This window comes from Adiantum capillus-veneris, chromosome 14, assembly GCF_014529385.1.
Source record: "Adiantum capillus-veneris isolate H3 chromosome 14, ASM1452938v2, whole genome shotgun sequence".
Taxonomy (NCBI): Eukaryota; Viridiplantae; Streptophyta; class Polypodiopsida; order Polypodiales; family Pteridaceae; genus Adiantum; species Adiantum capillus-veneris.
In genome coordinates, this window is record NC_140944.1 from 72,073,573 (window position 1) to 72,093,541 (window position 19,969).

Genomic DNA, 19,969 nt, shown 5'->3' on the forward strand with positions numbered 1-19,969 from the left:
TCTAGAATCTGCTTAAGTATGATTTTCGACTTTGAACACCTCTTGTGGTGGGGTTGGAGATTGTGTCAATACTTTCTACGTCAAGGACTTACTAGGTGTGCTGACAGAGTACGTTGGCACGTAACCTTCATTAGGAATGAACATGTAACGGACTTTCAAAATACTAAAGCGAGTTGGTGATCGTGCCTACAAGCTACTACTACCATCACACTCTCGCATTCATCCGGTGTTTCATGTTAGCCGTTTACGAAAGCGGTTACATGGGGACGACAACGTCATTGACCACCAGGTTTTGGTTGATTACATTGAACCTCCTACGTTACTGCATGAACCTGAACGTGTTATGGATTATCATGAGTTGCGTATACGCCATCATGTACGACAACAAGCCTTAATCAAGTGGAAAGACCGACCTGAAGAAGGTGCCACTTGGGAAAACATTAGTGTTCTTAAGAAGAAGTTTCCCACTTTTGTTTTCGAGGACGAAAAATCTTCTTTAAGGGGGGGAGTAATGTCAGGACACGGGTCCTGTACCCTAAGAACTAGGCTAGGCAAGGACTACGGCCAAGGGCCGAGCTAGGCAGTGTGGACAGGGGATCCGTCTAGGGCAAGGGGCTAGGAGCCCACCTATAAAGGGAGGTTGGGAGGAGGATCCAGTAGAGCCTAGTTTCCTAGTTTCTTACACTTCACCAATCTTATTGGTGAAGAAAAAAGATGGTTCTATGTGACTTTGTGTCGACTATAGAGAACTAAATAATCTCACAATGAAGAACATATTCTCTATGCTTAGAATGGAAGATATTTTTGATCAATTAGAGAGAGACAAGTATTTTACTAAGATCGACTTACTGTCTAATTATCATAAAGTTATGATAAAGGTTGCAGATGTTGAAAAAATAGCCTTTAGGATTAGATATGGGTATTATGAGTTTTTGGTAATACCTTTTGGGATTATCAATGCACTAGCTACCTTTATGAAGCTGATGAATAGTGTTTTACAACCCTATCTAGGTAAATTTGTAGTAGTCTTTCTGGATAATATCCTCATCTATATTTGCACTCAAGAGGAGTATTTACAACACCTTAAAAAAGTGTTTCAATTGCTCAAAGAAAACTCTCTTTATGAAAAGGAATCCAAATGTGAATTCTTTGTTGAAGAGGTGAAGTATCTTGGTCATATCATTTCTAAAGATAAAATCAGGATGGATCCAGAGAAAGTTCAAGCTATTTAACAATAGGATGAACCTAAGAAGTTAGAAGAGTTGTAGATCTTCTTAGGAATGTCTGGATTTTATCGTAGATTTTGCTTGTATAGTATCTTCTTATATGATGCAAAGGGCTGGGAGCTTTTGAAAGTTTAGGTTGTTGTGGAGGTTCGCACTTCATTTACTCATCGTGAAGAATGAAAGACCTTGATAGGATCATAAAGCTTGGAAGGGCTATTTTTGTGATAGACCTTCCAAGCTTTATGATCCTATCAAGAAGGAGAATTTTTGTGATCTTTGATGAGAATGAAAGCTAGAAACCATGCACGAATTCCAATTGGGACGTAGCCACTTCATCATCCCTTAATAGTAGAGAGACCTTGTGGATCTATGAGGAGACCATTCAAGTGCTATAAGAGGAGGACGCACACCGTGAACAAGCAGTACTAAGGACGTCTTCTAGGACTAGAGGGGTGCCTTAAAATTGATTGAATGCTGCTTAGTGATAGGTGTTGTCAAATTGAATGACCGAGCCATGAAGAAATGAAAGGGTATTGGTAGATGTACCTTAGCTATCAAAATTCGTTGTCATACCTTAGTTATGAAAGGCCGTTGCAAGATAATGTTAGTTAGGTGCAAGATAAAATAGAGAAGAGAGGAAATTAGGTACAGATGACTAGTATAGCATGTGCATGCATGCGTGCGTGGATGCTACAATAGAGAAGAGAGGAAATTAGGTTACATGTGTATGTGGGTGCTTTTTCTTTAGGCAACCCCACATCCTCTTGCCTTCTCAAGCCATCAAGGTCCACGGTCAAGGGGCAGGCAATCTACACCGTACATCAAAGTTTATCCTTTATTAACAATAAATCACCCAAATCAACCCTTATTGAAATCCCAAAGCCAATCAAAATTGGCTAAAAAAGAACTAAGAAAAAAAACTTAGAGTACACTCTTTCCCATTAAAATATGAGACTCCAATTGCTCAACACATCAAGATGCTGAAAATAAACCAACATTTGATGCACAAGGAAAAATAAACCAACATTTGACACATCAGCACAAGGAAAAAATTTGTTGGCTACACAGTAGTACATAAAATCAAACCACTTGTTTGTTGCCTACACATCTGCACATCCAAAATTTATGACCAAAATCAAAAGCCATCCAAGATCCAAAAACCATCCAAAATCATGAGGCAATGTACGTTCATTGCTCCTCTCCATCTAGTATAGCTATTCCACCTACATGTTGCCTTGGCCAACAGGAACATGTTCCTTCTCGATATAGACATTCACCACGCAATTAACATATTGCAAACTAGAAAACATAGTGGGAGCACTACGGCCAGCACTGCCTAGTGGTTGGGCATATTCCCTAGGAAGATCCTTTAGTAACTCTTCATCGAAAGGATTATCATTCCCAAGCTTATATGGCACAACATCAATCCCATGAGATAGTTGCTTGACACTACTCCCAATTGTCCCATTGAAACTACAACAATCGGTGACAACCAAGTAACTTCCTCCAAAGGAAAAATAAAACCAACATCCAATAGTTTGTCAATCTCTTCTTTAACTTGTTTGTCATAATTAGGATTCATCCTGTACCTTTGTTGTACAACTGGAACTGCACCTGCTTTCAAATTAATTTTGTGTTGACAGAAGCTATCATCTACTCCTTTCATATGTGTGTATTTCCATGCAAAAACATCTTTGAATTGTAACAACAATTCCTTTAGTTTCAATTTAAACTCCTCATCCATATCTGTTGATACCTTCACTGTCCGTGGTTTCTCCTGGGTATTCAGATTCTGTTCCTACAGTTCATCTTGAGTCACTCTAGCAGTTCTTTCCATTTGATGTTCAAAGGATCTCTCTGCTTACTTCATTGCTTCAACAACTTCCTCCTCTTCTCTATTTTCAATCTTTAGGTTCTTCAACAAATCATTGCCCATCTTGTTATTTGATTGTTTACTCCCCTAAGGTGGTATCACCTTTTTTGCATCCATTTGCATTTTCACTTTCTTCTTTCCTCTTTTGATCACTATAGAGTCTGCTCCCCGTAGATCCTTTACTCTTGTTGCTCTTAACCATGGCCTTCCCAACATCATTGGATAAGAGCAAGTAGATTCTTCCAACCGGAGAACCACAAAGTTGGCCACAAACTACAATCCCCCAACTGAGATTTGCAAATTCCTTAGAATCCCCAAAGGTTGAACCCCTCTTTGGTCTGCCATCTTCACCTGAAAAGGTGACGTATCCCACTTCGAGAGATTCAGTTGTTTGCATGTTGACTTAGGGACGCCATCCAAGAAAAATCATGGAACAAACACCTTTCCAATAGATACCCCCACTACTGGTACCTTGTAATCCACATCCATTGGTAGAACTTCACATGCTTCTCCACATAATTTTTCTTCAGTTTCCCTACCTATTGCCTGATTTGTACCTTTCACTTCATTAGTTAATCTTTTCAACAACTGCATGATTTCCTTTCTTGGCTTTGCTTTTGATCTTGTTACAACCATGACATCAATGCACCCATTGCTTTTAGGAATATCCTCAATTTGGATACATGCTGCACAGTCACAGTTGTAATGCTTACTCATTCCCTGTATACTGACAATCTTGTACTTTCTAAATAGGTTTTTTTTTCTCCCGATGGAATTGTACCCTATCGTGAATCCATTCCTCCAACACCACTAAATTAGCCTCACCTAGAGGTCTTTGTTGCTGCTTGGGTCTATTCTTGAGGCCTATTAATATTATTGTTATTGTTATTATTGTACCTAATGACATGAATGCCTCTATCATTTTTGTGTCTACACCTCAGTTCACAATCAGGACCTTGTCTATGTCCTACTGCTCCATAGTATCCTTCTTGGTCATCACTACCTCACTCTTTTTCTTGTCTTCCCCTTGCAAAGAACTCTCTTCTCAATCTAAACCTTGTGATATGAGTGTTGTGATAAATTGGACCCTTGCCTTGACCCACTCATGCATTGTTTCTTCTTTTCTGTGTTAAATATTGTACCAGCACTTTCCTTTCATACAGAATGTAACATGAAGGTAAATTGCATGCCCCGAAAGGTAAAAATGATGTAACTACCTTGTCAACAACTGCAATTTTGATTTTCCTTGGCAGATTTGAGAAGAACTCCTCCAAGAACTTTGTTGCATATTCCTCCGACTCTTCTTGCAGGGTTATCCAATTTGAGAATTCCTGCAGGTGGTCTACATCCACTAGCATATCAGTTCCCTGCTGCATTCCTGAGTTCCATATGGTTTAGGCTGAATTCAAACCAGTTGTTGCAGGATCGCCAAAGTGTTAGGGGCTCATAGCCCTAACAGGTATTAAGTACAAGAAACATGCAGTATAAAGGAAAACAACTACAGGAGACTGCTCATTTAATCACAGAATTGCAAAGTATATGAATAAGAAACACCATGATTGAGATAAGAAAGTACTACATTCACCGTGTATTCATCCTCACCATCAAACTACAGAGCAAAAAACAGCAGTACGACTACAGGGGAACTGCAAACTGCTCGTTGGTTCCATCCAAAAATTGCTAGACGCCATAAGACATTTTGGGTATTTCAAACTACCTAAGCAAAGGTACTTGTGTAAACATTCCCTTAAGGTTTTAAAGCTAAGACCTTAGTTAAAAGTCCAAAAAGATAAGTACCCTGACACATCATGCCCTAACACTCACATATGGCAAACCTCTACATATGTATAGTAATGGATCTGGGGGAATGCACATCACAGATGTCGAAAGAAACCTTTGTCACTTTCGGTTAAGGCTTGTACAAATGGTTGCAATGGGACATCTAGTCTACATGAGGATGCGGAGGGCATCTAACTTATGCGAGGAGGGATATTAGAGTGGGAAAATGGCTGCTATACCCTCCAGGGATGCTAACAAATAAGGGGCTATTGCAATGTGAAGTACAACATCTCGTTGACAAAAAAAATATTGTTTCAAAAAGGGGTAATGTGTGATGGAAATTATTCATGTATTGAACCCCATCTCATCCATCTCTATAATTATAAAATTCAAGTTGAGGCCTTTGCATGCCCTGACTTTTGTGTTTATCCTAGAAAAGCTATCAAGAACTATGTTTCCCTCTTGAGTAGAAGTAACTAGCATCCACTTGCATAACGAATGAGTAAATGTGTTGGACTAGAGCACTTTAAATTGTAAAAATAAATTGAACACTTATTGTTTGGAAATTAAGATGATTGCTCTCAATATTTCTTGGTGCACCCTGCCTTAAGCACAAATGGCAACTTCAAACCTTTCAATTCTATAAAGAGGTAACCCTAGAAAAGGCATGATCTCTACAATAATGTACTCCTTAGTCTCAAAACCTTTAGCATTGGCGGCAACATCATTGAGTTCTTGACTAAAAAATGGGCACTTCAATTGTTGCTCTTGACTCAAAGAAACACAGTGATATGGTGAGCAAGATACTTCAAAAATAGAAAACTCATTGCTTGAATCTAGTCGTGTCATGTGAGGAAGTAAATGACTCAAACCAACGAAAATCATGGTCCTAAAATGCTCTTGACTATAGTCATCAACTATCATCATGTATTTAGAAGAAGGATTGGGGCAACTTTAAGAACAATGTGAAAGTTAGCTTGATGCTACAATTTTCATTGAGTCATCTACATCTACATCTTCATCCTCTTCATAATTAGAATCATCAGTGGAGTGATTGGTGTTGTACAAAATTGTCATGATGCTCTTGAAATGCTTCAAAAAAAAAACTATATACAAAGAACAAAAATAATCTAAGTAAAAAAGCATTTGGAGACTTGACAAAGTGAACTTAAGTTGAAAATAAAGTGCAATTGAATCAAGATCAAGTATAGACATCTCCATGTATACTATAATACATGGTAAACTCGTTAAACCAAACTTTTCATATACTAGAATGCATACATACTAGACTAGACAAACTTCTTGTATGCTAGAATACATGAAAATTAGGCTTGACTAGACCTCTAAGTATTCTATAATATAATCTAGAAAGACATAATTCAAATAGACTAAAAAAAGAGACATTCTCTACTATTCTACAGTACACAAAGACAATAAATTTTATGAGCTTCTTGGTTACTAGAATATATACAAACTAAACTAGCACAAACTATAAGTGCACAAATGTAGCACATCAACGCCATGTGCAGTGACCTCTACCAATCTATCTGCAGTAGGTAACTCACCACTCACTACATCACCACCAGAACTAGTTGCATATGGATGCATCAATCCTACCTCCTGGGTAGTCGTCACTCCCTCATCATCCATAGGGACTATATCCACATGTCCTAGTATCACCATATCAACCTCTAGAATGAGCATGTCAAAGAACTCCATATCGTTCATCTCCGTGGTAGGAGGCATCTCTGTCCTAAGAGGATCAATTTGTTGTGGCTAACTTTACATCTACAGACATGTCATGCACAACACTCTGGATCATCCTCAAAAGTACATGTTTGCAAAGTCACTGAGATTGCATCGTCTCGTATATGTGACTCACTGCTCTGCTCCCTGACTAGCAAAGCCTTAAAATCCATCGCCACCATCGATGACTCCTGTAGTTGTTCACCATGCATCACTTCTACACCTAACGCTCTCACAAGTGGTATTAGAGCTTCAATTTTGTGTGTGTGTAGTGTGACGATTGAGTCGACACACTTTGCAACGACAAGAGTACTTACAATAGTAGATTCAACAGAAGGGAGAAGGGAGAATCTTGGCAAGATGTGCACATCAGAGGTTTGTGAGCAGTTTTGATCGTGTCCACAAAATCTTCTACGCCGACATTGTGTGCACATTGCAGTGCAAGAGAAGCCCACATTGCAGATCTGAGCTTATGCATGTATATTTAGCTTGTAGTGCTTGTGTAGCAAGCCATTGCTAAATTTTACAAAGAATCAGCAGGAGCACGAAGTGTTGCAGCTTCTTTTTATTGTTTTGGAGTCGGACATATAAAATCCAGGAGTCTAGGTTAGGGTTTTGTCACATTTCAGACATGATGGTGATGTCCATTTTCTAGTGGTGTGCCTCTTACCCTTGTCATACATGCCAGAGACGTCCAACCTCCCATTACTTGCACACACCTTATTCTTTACTAGATAGAAGAATAAGGGGCTCTCTCACACACATAGTGTTGAGCTACTCCACCCACATCTCATGTGTTCAATCTCTCTCTCTCTCTCTCTCTCTCTCTCTCTCTCTCTCTCTCTCTCTCTCTCTCTCCGCACATGCATCGCATTCGTGCATTCGCAATTGGTTTTAGAGCAGAAAATGTGCTAAACAACTCCCTTCAAGGAGTAACATCGTCTAAATCACTGCTATCAAAGTGTCAATCATGAGACAAAGTCCACGCATGCCTAGGTGAACCTCTAGAGGTAGGAGTGTCTACCACACTTGTACTCTCAACAGGTTCATCTAGGCATGCGTGGACTTTCTCTCATGATTGACAAGTGGGTAGCAGTGCGCTACGCCATGTTACTCCTCGAAGGGAGTGGTTTAGCACATTTTCTAATGTGATACAATTGTGAGTGCACAAATGCGGTGCGTGTGGAGAGAGAGAGAGAGAGAGAGAGAGAGAGAGAGAGAGAGAGAGAGAGAGAGAGAGAGAGAGAGAGAGAGATGTGGGTGTAGCAGCTCAACACTATGTGTGTGATAGAGCCCCTTATTCTTCTAATTAGTAAAGAATAAGGTGTGTACAAGTAATGGGTGGTCGGATGTCTCTGGCTTGTCCAACTCCTTTACCTTAACAATCTCCCACTTAGAGGAGAATGTGTCGATAAGTGGTGCTACTATAGGACCTAGTAGTATGTATAGTAGGTAAGGGAGGAAACTCATCTCAACCTATGCACATTGGCTCTCTCAAAGCCAATGCATGTTGTCATGTAGGCTCTAGTGGTGTGCAGAAAATGTGCTAAACAACTCCCTTCAAGGAGTAACATCGTCTAAATCACTGCTATCAAAGTGTCAATCGTGAGACAAAGTCCACGCATGCCTAGGTGAACCTCTAGAGGTAGGAGTGTCTACCACACTTGTACTCTCAACAGGTTCATCTAGGCATGCGTGGACTTTCTCTCATGATTGACAAGTGGGTAGCAGTGCGCTACGCCATGTTACTCCTCGAAGGGAGTGGTTTAGCACATTTTCTAATGTGATACAATTGTGAGTGCACAAATGCAGTGCGTGTGGAGAGAGAGAGAGAGAGAGAGAGAGAGAGAGAGAGAGAGAGAGAGAGAGAGAGAGAGAGAGAGAGAGAGATGTGGGTGTAGCAGCTCAACACTATGTGTGTGATAGAGCCCCTTATTCTTCTAATTAGTAAAGAATAAGGTGTGTACAAGTAATGGGTGGTCGGATGTCTCTGGCTTGTCCAACTCCTTTACCTTAACAATCTCCCACTTAGAGGAGAATGTGTCGATAAGTGGTGCTACTATAGGACCTAGTAGTATGTATAGTAGGTAAGGGAGGAAACTCATCTCAACCTATGCCCATTGGCTCTCTCAAAGCCAATGCATGTTGTCATGTAGGCTCTAGTGGTGTGCAAAAGCATATATTCCTACTAGAATTAACATGCATACCCTACAGGTATCTTGTAATGACCTGCATCGCTCCATGATGCATCATACTAGTGTCAGTCATTGCACGACTGATAACCCCAAATGAAAATGCTCCCACTTCAGCTGCTATGTTGGGTCTTGACGTCTTAAATGAGAGTCCAGAAGGTTGGTGAAAAACATGTAATCTCTACCAGCATATCCATGCCATGTGCAACGACCTCTACCAATCTATTTGCAATAGGTATGTCACCGCTCACTACATCACCACCGGAACTAGTTGCATATGAATGCATCAATATTGACTCCAGGGTAGTCTTCACTCCTCATCATCCATAGAGACTGTATCCACATGTCCTAGCATCACCATATCAGCCTCTAGCATGTCAAAGAATTCCATATCACTCATCTCCATGGTAGGAGGCATCTCTGTCCTAAGAGGATCAATCCACTATGTCTCACTAGAGCATGGATGCTCTAACTCTGCATCTATAGACATGTCATGCACAATGTTCTAGAGCTCATCCTCAAAAATACAAGTCTGCAAAGTCACTGAGATTGCACCATCTCATACATGTGACTCACCGCTTTGCTCCATGAGTGGCAAAGCCTTGAAATCAGTCACCACCATCGTTGACTGCTCTAGTCGTGCACCACGCATCGCTTCCGCACCTAGTGCTCTCACAAGTGGTATCAGAGCTTCGATTTTGCACACTGTAGTGCCACGATCGAGTCGATGTCGTTGTAACAACAAGCATATTGATGGTAGTAGATTCAAGAGAAGGAAGAAGGGAGCAGCTTGGCAACATGTGCGCATCACATGTTTGTGAGTGGTTTTGCTCGTGTACACGAAAGCTTCTACGTTGGCATTGTGTGCACACTAATTAAGTGCAAGAGAAGCCCATATTGCATATCTGAGCTTAGGCATTTTTATTCAGCTTGTATAGAGCTTGTGTAGCAAGCCATTGCTAAACTTTTAGAGAAGAAGTAGGAGAAGGAACTGCTACAACTCGTTTTTTTTGTTTTCGGCTCTTGATTTTTTTATTTATTTTTTTGCATATCTTTTTCATACGAAGTTGGATAGATATGATCCAGGAGTCTAGGCTAGGTTTTGGAATTCCAAACGTGACGGTGATGTCTATTTTTTAGCTGTGTGCCTCTTACCCCGGTCAGATAGTAGGCCAGAGACGTTCCATCGTGCATTACTTGTACACATCTTATTCTTTAAAAATAAGGGGCTCTCTCACACACATAGAGTTGAGCTGCTCCCCCACACATCTCTTGTGCTCCACCCACATCTCTCGTGCTCTCTCTCTCTCTCTCTCTCTCTCTCTCTCTCTCTCTCTCTCTCTCTCTCTCTGCACACGCACCACATTTATACACTCACAATTGCTATCAGAGTAGAAAATGTGCTAAACCACTTCCTTTGAGGAGTAACATGGCAAAAAACTTTGTTGTCTAGCTTCCAATCGTGAGACAAATTCCACGCATGCCTAGGCGAACCTTTAGCACGTTTTCTTCTTTGATACCAATTGTGAGTGCGCAAATGCAATGCGTGTGTGCAGAGCAAGAAGGACAGGAGATGTGGGTGGAGCAGATCAAGATTATGTGTGTGAGAGAGCCCCTTATTCTTCTAGCTAGTAAAGAATAAGGTGTTGACGGTCAGTTTTTGAAACCGCGGCTGCAAGAACCAACCCCAATCGGGGAGGAGTACAATACAAGAAAACTATAGAAAGAAAACGTTCACCACCACCCCTTCCATGCTTGCAAGTGGTAGTCCACCCCTCAGTTTGGCCACATTCCTCCATTATCACCAGAGGAAGAGTCCTCTCTCTCCTGCTCAGCTCTCCAACCCACTATTTCTCTCTCTCTCTCTCTCTCTCTCTCTCTCTCTCTCTCTCTCTCTCTCTCTCTCTTTCTCTCTCTCTCTTATCTTACTCATGTGTCACCTAGCGCAATGGGTGCATAAAACAAACCTTCTCTCTCAAGGCTGTCATACATGGACAAGAAGTCTTCCTTCATTATTCACTCTCTCTCTCTCTCTCTCTCTCTCTCACCCCTCTTGTCCATACCCCTCTCGTCCATACTCGTTATTCTCCCTCTGGTGGGCCGCCATACCACCCTACGAGTTAGATCTTCAAGCGAGCTCAATAGAGCAAGCTTTTTTTTTTGTTTTTTGGAGTGCCGCACTCCCTACCTCCCCTTCCTCCTCTTGCCGCCCATGTGCTTCCTCCTCTTCCCTTCCTCCTCCTCTTCCAACATCCTTCCTCTCCTCCACCTCCTCTCTCCATCTACACCTCTAACCACCTTCCCTTCCTCCAACTCCTCCTCTAGAAACCACTATCCCTTCCCTAAAGTCCTCCTATCTCCTACTCCCTTCTTCCTCTCTCTTTTCTTAGTCACTCTATAACCTCTCTCTCTCTCTCTCTCTCTCTCTCTCTCTCTCTCTCTCTCTCTCTCTCTCTCTCCACCCCTCTCTTGTGCTGTCTTTCCTCTGTGCGTGTGTCTCTCTCTCGTCCACCCCCCCCCCCCCCCCCCCCCCCCTTGCCTTCCCTCTCTTCCTGGAGTGCTCCACCACCCTCCATCCCTCTCTCCCCCATGTCTTGTCTCTCTCTCTCTCTCTCTCTCTCTCTCTCTCTCTCTCTCTCTCTCTCTCTCTCTCTCTCTCCACCCCACCCCACCCTTCCCTTCCCTCCATCCCAGAGTGAGATCCACCCCCCCCCTCTCTCTCTCTCTCTCTCTCTCTCTCTCTCTCTCTCTCACACACACACACACACACACACACACACACACACACACACACACACACACACAGACACACACACACACACTAGGACGAGAGGGAAGGGTAGACTCTCTCTCTCTCTCTCCTCTCTCTCTCTCTCTCTCTGTGACACACACACACACACACACACACACTCTAGGACGAGAGGAAGGGTAGACTCTCTCTCTCTCTCTCTCTCTCTCTCTCTCTGTGACACACACACACACACACACACACACACACACTAGGACGAGAGGGAAGGGTAGACTCTCTCTCTCTCTCTCTCTGTCTCTCTCTCTGTGACACACACACACACACACACACACACACACACACACACACACACACACACACACACACTAGGACGAGAGGGAAGGGTGGCAAGGGTAGAGAGAGAGAGGGTGGAGAGATTTATTAAAAAAAAACAAAGCACTAGCAATATCTCTAGTGCCTCCCTTTTTTTGTAAGAGAGAGAGAGAGAGAGAGAGAGAGAGAGAGGGGAAGAGAGAGGGGGGGCGATTGGGAGGGAGAGAAAGATAAAGAGAAAAGGGGTGGTAGGTGCAGAGAGAGTAGGAGACTGGGAGAGAGAAAGAGAGGGAGAGTGCGGGGGGGAGGGGGGGGGGGGGGGGGGGGGGTGGGGGGGGGGGTGGGGGGGTTATACAAGGTGAGCCCGTATTTCTTAAAAAAAAAACAATACACTTCCCCTCTCTCCCTCACAATTTTGTCTCCCCCTTCTCTCTCTCTCTCTCTCTCTCTCTCTCTCTCTCTCTCTCCCTTATCGATCTCTCTCCCACTGCATCTTCCTTTTTTCTTTCTCTGCCTCATGTCACACTGTCGGTTGAGTCCCTCCAATCCCAATGAGAAATGAAATGAAATGCTATATTAACTGTCTTCAAAAGGCCAAAATGACCCATGCAACCAAACTGATACAATCTTGGTGGATCTAATACAATGTCTGGGTACAAAATAAAATGAGAGAGAGAGAGAGAGAGAGAGAGAGAGAGAGAGAGAGAGAGAGAGAGAGAAAAGGGGGGAGAGGGTCCCCAAGGGAAGGGAAGGGTTGGGCACGAGGGGGAGGGGGGGGGGGGGGGGGGGAGATTGTGAGAGGGAGAGAGTGGAGTGTAGTTTTTTTAAAAAAAAAGCAAAGAAAGGGAGTGCAAGGGTGCTTAGGCAAAAAAAAAAAAGTCATATCCAAAGCAAGCAATAGAGTGCTCAGCTTTTGGTCACAAGCGAACTTACTTCCTTCACATTTTCAGCCATGACCTAGACCTACACACTTTCCTCTCCCAGCCATAGTGTGGGCTCTCCATTGCGACTTTCATCACCACAATTTTGGACCATCAAGAATCACTCACATCAGCCACAAAAATACTACATCACATGTAACTTTGGTCCCATATGTCATATTTGACGTCCGAGAATGATAATAAAATCTATCTATCTACCTCTCCCTCCCCCGTTGGCCAATCCCTTCTCTCCGTCTCCCGTCTCCCCTTCCCCCCCCCCCCTCCCCCCCCTCTCTCTCTCTCTCTCTCTCTCTCTCTCTCTCTCTCTCTCTCTCAGCCGTTTTTTGACCTAGTAGACAGCAGTTCACTCTTTTGACCATAACTTGCTCATCCGAACTCCGATTTAGGTGATCTATAGCCTCAATCGAAGAGCACGAAGCCCTCTACGCATTGATGTAAAGACATAATTTTTCTGTGTAATGGAAGGCTTTGCTGTAACAGCATCTCAGAACTGAAAAAACTGTCAAAACTTTGCGTTTTTGTTGCCGACTTGAAGGCAATGTCAGACAAAACTCGCAAGGGTGGAAAAGCCACACTCGCCATGGAGAATGATGCAAAATCTCCAAGGAATTTGGATGCTAATCCAACCACATCGTCTACAACAACGGAAGCAATGATCATGGCTTACTTGATCTCGTTACAAGAAACCGTCAACAAGCAAGGTGAAGAGTTGCGCGCACTTGCAATGGAGAATGGTACTTTAAGAGTTCTCGTTGTGGAGAATGAGCACCTCAAGAAGGTTCTTGAAATGCAAACAACATGCTTGATGCATCTTGAGAATGAAGTTCAAGAATGTAAACGCTCTCTTGTGGACATGAATGTAGTGAAAGAGCGCTTGAGCAAAGTTGAGAGTGATCATGTATTGAAAGAGGAAACGATAGATACAATACGACATGATGTATGTGAGATGAGAAATGCATCCAAATCATGGGCTGATATATGTAAGGATAATGTGGTTTCTACATCTCCTATCACACAAGCCGTTGTCCAAGCAAAGAATGTAGAGAATGTGGACACTCAAGAATTGCAAGAACGACAAAAACGCTCAAAGAACATCGTCATTCGTGGAATCAAGGAGGAAAGCATGGAAACACCCCAATCTCTTGCGGTTGCTATTGAAGAGTTTTTTGCTACACACTTTGGCATGTCAGGAATCATGGCTTATGGTGCACATCGAGTTGGAAAACAAGGAGTCCCTCGCTCGGGAGAAAGACCTATTGTATGTACCATGGCTGATGAGATAAAAAGAAAGATCATCCTTGACAATGGTTGGATCTACCTCAAAGGAACGGGTTGTAATGTATATGAGGATCGCACTCTTATGCAACAAAATGTACGTCGCAAAGCATACGAGGAAAGAAGCAAGAAGGTTAAGGTATCATCTCAAGAAGAAAAGGCACTTGAGGAGGATGCAAGTCCACCCAACAAATAGGGACACATGATCTATGAGACCAACTCACGCTTGCGAATAAGCTTTTGGAATTGTAATGGGTATCCATGGAATGCGGGAATTGGCATTGATGAGCTTACCAATGACTCCGATGTGATACTTCTTGTCGAAACATGGGAGCATGATGCGCAACGAATTCTTGGATTTGACAAATACGATGTACATTCTTTGATGTGGGCCAAAAATGCAAAGCAACGAAGAGGCCAAGGAGGCGTAGCATGTATGACCAAAAAGGGTTTGAAAGATGTTTCCATTGTCAAAGAAGATAAGTATAAACGCTACTTATGGCTGAAAATCAGCCCACCAAATGGTCAAGTCATGTTTGTGGCCGGCTGCTACATTCCTCACTATGACTCCAACTTTTATGCTCGCTTGAATATGGATAGAGATCAGCCCTTTGTTGAACTAGAGGAAGACATTGCTCATTACAAGGATCAAGGTGAAGTCATTGTTTTTGGAGACATGAATGCTCGCACAAATATGTTACAACACGACACACAACAAGTCGACATGCCGCATGTATCAAGAAGAGTGGATGACTCATACATGTATAATCGAAGTTCTAATGATGCAAAAGAAGTGGATCACTATGGAAAGTCACTTCTACATATGTGCAATAGTACCGGAATGCTCATTGCAAATGGTGTATCTCTATGGCAAGGCACCAATGACTTTACATGTAGAAAGCACAATGGTGCTAGCGTGATTGACTATATGTTGTTCTCAGAAGCCACTCTAGAATGCATACAAAGCTTTACACTTGGTGAATGGAATCCGGAATCGGATCATAGGATGTTATGTATTGACCTCAAGTGTGGTAAACGGCCCGAGCATGTAGCCTCCAATCATGATGTGAATCATTTGTACCTACATCTAGACTTCAAACGAGCACTTATATATGTTGATATGGTGGACCAAATGTTAAGCATGATAGAGCATCAAGGGAGCCCAACATTAGAATGCAAGTGGAAAGTTTTCAAAGAAGTAATTTTCTCTTGTGCGAAGGAATGCTTTTCGGCGAAACACATGTCTTGCAAAAGGTCTAAGAAGGGTAGCACCAAGAAGAAATGGTTTGACATGGAATGTAGTCAAGCCCGAAAACACTTGCTAAGATTGGATGCAATCAAAGACAAGGAAGTTTACTTGGAATGTTCACACACATACAAAGCACTTGTTCAAAAGAAGAGGAGAAGGTGGGAAGTCGAAAAACAACATCTTTTAGCACAAGAGAAAGCACATGCATGTGGCAAGTTTTGGCAAAATCTAAAAGGCAAGCGCGTTGAGAGCTTTGGTGACTTGACTCTTGAGGATATGTATATGCATTGTAAGAACCTCTATGAGCAACCCAATGTTGATAAGATGGAGGGTTGTAGCTCCCTTCCATTTATGTCTCCCTTCTTTACCATTGAAGATGTATGCCGCGCGCTTGAGAAACTTGCTACTCGCAAGGCAGGTGACCTTCAAGGTGTCAAGGCTGAAATGATTAAATGGACAAGCAAGAAAACACGATATTGGATATGCGATATGTTTAACCTTGCACTTCAGTATGGCATGCCTCATGATTGGAGTGCAAATTGGATCAAACCTTTGCACAAAGGAGGAGATGTAAACAATGTGAACAACTATCGCACTATAATGGTTGGTTCTTTGATGGCAAAGTTATTTGGATGTATCATGGAGATGAAGATAAGTGAATGGGCTGAAAAGAATGGCAAACGTGCGCTTGGCCAAGCAGGTTTTCGAAAGCATCATAGCACTATTGATCACCGTGTCACTCTTCGAGTTCTTATGGAAGCGTCTCGATTGAAAGGAGAAAAGTTGTATTGTTGTTTTGTGGATTTCAAGAAAGCTTTTGACATGGTACCACGAGGAAATCTTTGGAGACGTATGCAAAGCCTTCAAGTGCCGAGAGAATTTATGCATGCAGTCTTTCGCATCTACCAAAAAGTGATATGTCGATTACGTATGGGAGATGGAATTTCAGAATTTTTTGCAAGCACTATTGGTGTCAAACAAGGATGCCCACTTTCCCCAACCCTCTTTGGGCTACTCATTGATGAATTGGAATACATGGTTCTTGATTTTATGCAGCAAGAAGGCATAGAAGAGGTTAAGATTGGAAATGCGGTGATCATGCTTTTGCTTTATGCCGATGATGTAGTGCTCTTGGCACATACCTTAGAAGATGCACAAAAGCTTATGAGTGTCTTGGAACGCTTTTGCCTACATAGCGGGCTGATCGTGAATGGATCCAAAACCAAGGTTATGCTTGTAAAGACCCTCAATGACGAAAATCCATGCATTGTATACAACAATGAGAAACTTGAAGTGGTAGATCACTTCAAGTACCTTGGCCTTGAGGTTCCATCCAATCATAAATGGAAGGATTGTGCAATGCGTCGCTTGGAAGCCGGAAAGAGGGCTTATTATGCATTTGAGAACATGTGCAATGCAGGAGAGATCAAGTGTTGGGCTCTCAAAAAGTACCTCTTTGACACATTGGTGACACCGGTGCTTCTTTATGGAGTGGAGGTGTGGGGTGGAAGCATCGGGAAGTCTACTTGGAAAGAGTTTGAGAATGTCCAAAAGCGTTTTCTCACCAACTTTCTCCAAGTCAAGACACAAACACCCTACATGCTCTTACTTCTTGAGTCCGGATCGCTTCCCATTGAGGTCTTGGGCATGGAAAGGGTTGTGGAGTACATGCGTAAGACACAACCTAGCCCTTTGCATCGACTTCCTAGAATCGCATATGAAGCAAGTCAAAAGGTTCAAAAGACATGCAAGAGCATAATACTAAGTTCAGGGTGGATGCTTGATATCAAGAAATGGTTTGGAAGATGGGATGCATGTCACTTGGTCAAGGATGCGTCGATCGACTCCCAAGTTAATGAGGCCTTCTTACAACGCCAATGTATCATGGCTTGGGAGAAATCCGGAGGTTCTCGCTTCAGCCATTACACCACACACGTTGCCCCAAACTACAAATCTCTCTTCTTCTCGGAACGAGGTAACCGAACCCATTCCTACATCCTTGAGCCCATCCCGTTGAGTGCGATCCGCACCATTGCCTCCATTCGTCTTAGCTCCCATTCTCTACGCTGCGAGACAGGACGTTGGGGCACTGGCGAGGAGTGTCATCGACTTTGCACCTTATGCCCTCGTCAAGTGCGAGAGAGTGAGTACCACACACTACTTGAGTGCTCAGCTTTTGACCACATTAGGTCCTCTTTTCCCCATATATTCAGCCATGAGCTCTCCCTACATACCTTCCTCTCCCAACCACGATGTGGACTCTCTATTGCGACGCTCATTTCAGCCATTTTTGAGCATCGAGAGTCACTTATGAACTCCACTCACACCACGTGACATGTTCATTTGGTCCCATAGGTCATATTTGACCTCCCAGGACGATAATAGAACTATCTATCTATCTATCTATCTATCTCTCTCTCTCTCTCTCTCTCTCTCTCTCTCTCTTTCTCTCTCATTTTACTTTGTACCCATGCATTGTATTAGATCCACCAAGTCTGTATCAGTTTGGTCTCCTAGGTAATTTTTGCCTTATGAAAATTCTTAATATAGCATTTCATTATATTTTTGTTAATATAACAATTCATTCCATTTCGTTTCATTTCTCTCTAGGGCTGGAGGGACTCAAGGGGTGGTGTGGTGGGAGCAAAGAGATAGAAAGCAAATAGGGGGTGGGGAGAGGGGTGGCAAGTGGAGAGAGAGAGAGAGAGAGAGAGAGAGAGAGAGAGAGGGAGAGCAAGATAGGAAGATATATATATATATATATATATATATATATATATATATATATATATATAGAGAGAGAGAGAGAGAGAGAGAGAGAGAGAGAGAGAGAGAGAGCAGGGGGCAAGAAAGGGAATGGGTTGGAGGGATCATGAGAGCGAGAGAAGAGGAGCCGCGAGAGGGTCTAATTTATAAAAATAACCGAAAGCACTAGCAAAATTGCAAATGTTCTAGGTTTTTTAAGATAGATAGAGAGAAAGAGAGGATAATTTTAATGTCATAGAAAAGTAGAGAGAGAGAGAGAGAGAGAGAGAGAGAGAGGAGGTCCTTGGCTACTCCACTGGAGGGAGGGGCGGCAATGGGTGGTGGTGGTAGGAGTAGGGGTGGCACATGGTGGTAGTAAGTTAGCACCACTAACCACCAGTGATGGGCTAGGGTGGTGGGTGGTGATGGGTGCTAAGGGGCGGCAATGGGAGGTAGTGGTGGTGGGATGAAAAAAAAAAGCTCACTCCAAAGCTCGCTTCGTAACCGTCCCCCCACCCTCCCCTCTCCCCTCTCACCCACACACTCTCTCCACCTCACCAAGCCCCTCTCCTCCCCTCTTGTTTGTCAACCTACCTCTGGCAGGCCGCCACTCACCCAAGCTCCCCATTCTCTCTCTCTCTCTCTCTCTCTCTCTCTCTCTCTCTCATTCCCCCCATAGCCCCACATTTCTTCCCCCCCCTCTACTCACCCCTCGCTAACTCTCTCACACTCTCTCCCTCGCACTCGGTGTCAAAACCGAGCAGCCCATGTGGGCGTCATCAAAATTTATTTCTCTCTCTCTCTCTCTCTCTCTCTCTCTCTCTCTCTCTCTCTCTCTCATTCACACACACCCTTTTACCTACACACACCCGCACACAATCCATACACATGCTCACACACACTCACAAGCATCTCGTTACTCATAGGAGCACGCAAATGCACACACACACATTCAAATGCATATGCAAATATAAACACATAGTACACTCACGTGATACACACCCACAAAATTTAAAAAAACAAAGGAATCGACATCGACATCCAAAGAAAAAATGGCTAAGTCACGTGATAGCAACATCAAATCAAGAAGTGACGCCGAAGGCATGCCCTGGCAGACCCCGAAACTGGTGAACGTACTACACCGACGCACCAACGAGGCCCGCCGTTCACCGGCATCTCGTCCACGATGCATCTCCGCAGTAACATCCGTAAGGTATTATTATTTTTCGGTTTCAAGCCAAAACCTTGTATAAAAACCCATTGTAAATTGTCATGTCTCTCTAGGTGATGGTCACAAAGGTCCACCTAGGAGATATCAGTTTTAAAATTCTCCTAAGACAAAGCAAGGGTCAACAATCTGGGACCAAACTCCTTGCTTTGTCTCTCTTGATTAGGGCCCTAACCTAATCAGATTATTCTAACTTAATGTAACCTGCACCTATAAAAGGTCATTGAGAGGTCACTATCGGGGGTCAGTACTTGGTAGCATTTTGGTGAGGGGACTGGCAACACTTGCGTCAAGAGAGGGGGGATTTTAGTGCGGCATTTTGGGAATTAGCACTATGAGGAAGAATCCGTGTCTACACCTTGACTCAAAGGGTCGTCACACACTCACGAGAGTAGAAATCTCCTTGCTTATGAGTCACCTCTAGGGTACACACTATAGGCTCACTATCTCCCTCCCTCTCTGTCTCTCTCTCTCTCTCTCTCTCTCTCTCTCTCTCTCACCATAGTCACCATCTCATTGAAGCTAAGGTTTCTGTAAATATTGCATTGAATCAAGTTTCCCTCACATCCCAAGGAGTATTTATCACCTACGTCTCGCTCTCTCGCTCCCTCTCCCTCTCCCTCCCTCCCTCTCTCTCTCTCTCTCTCTCTCTCT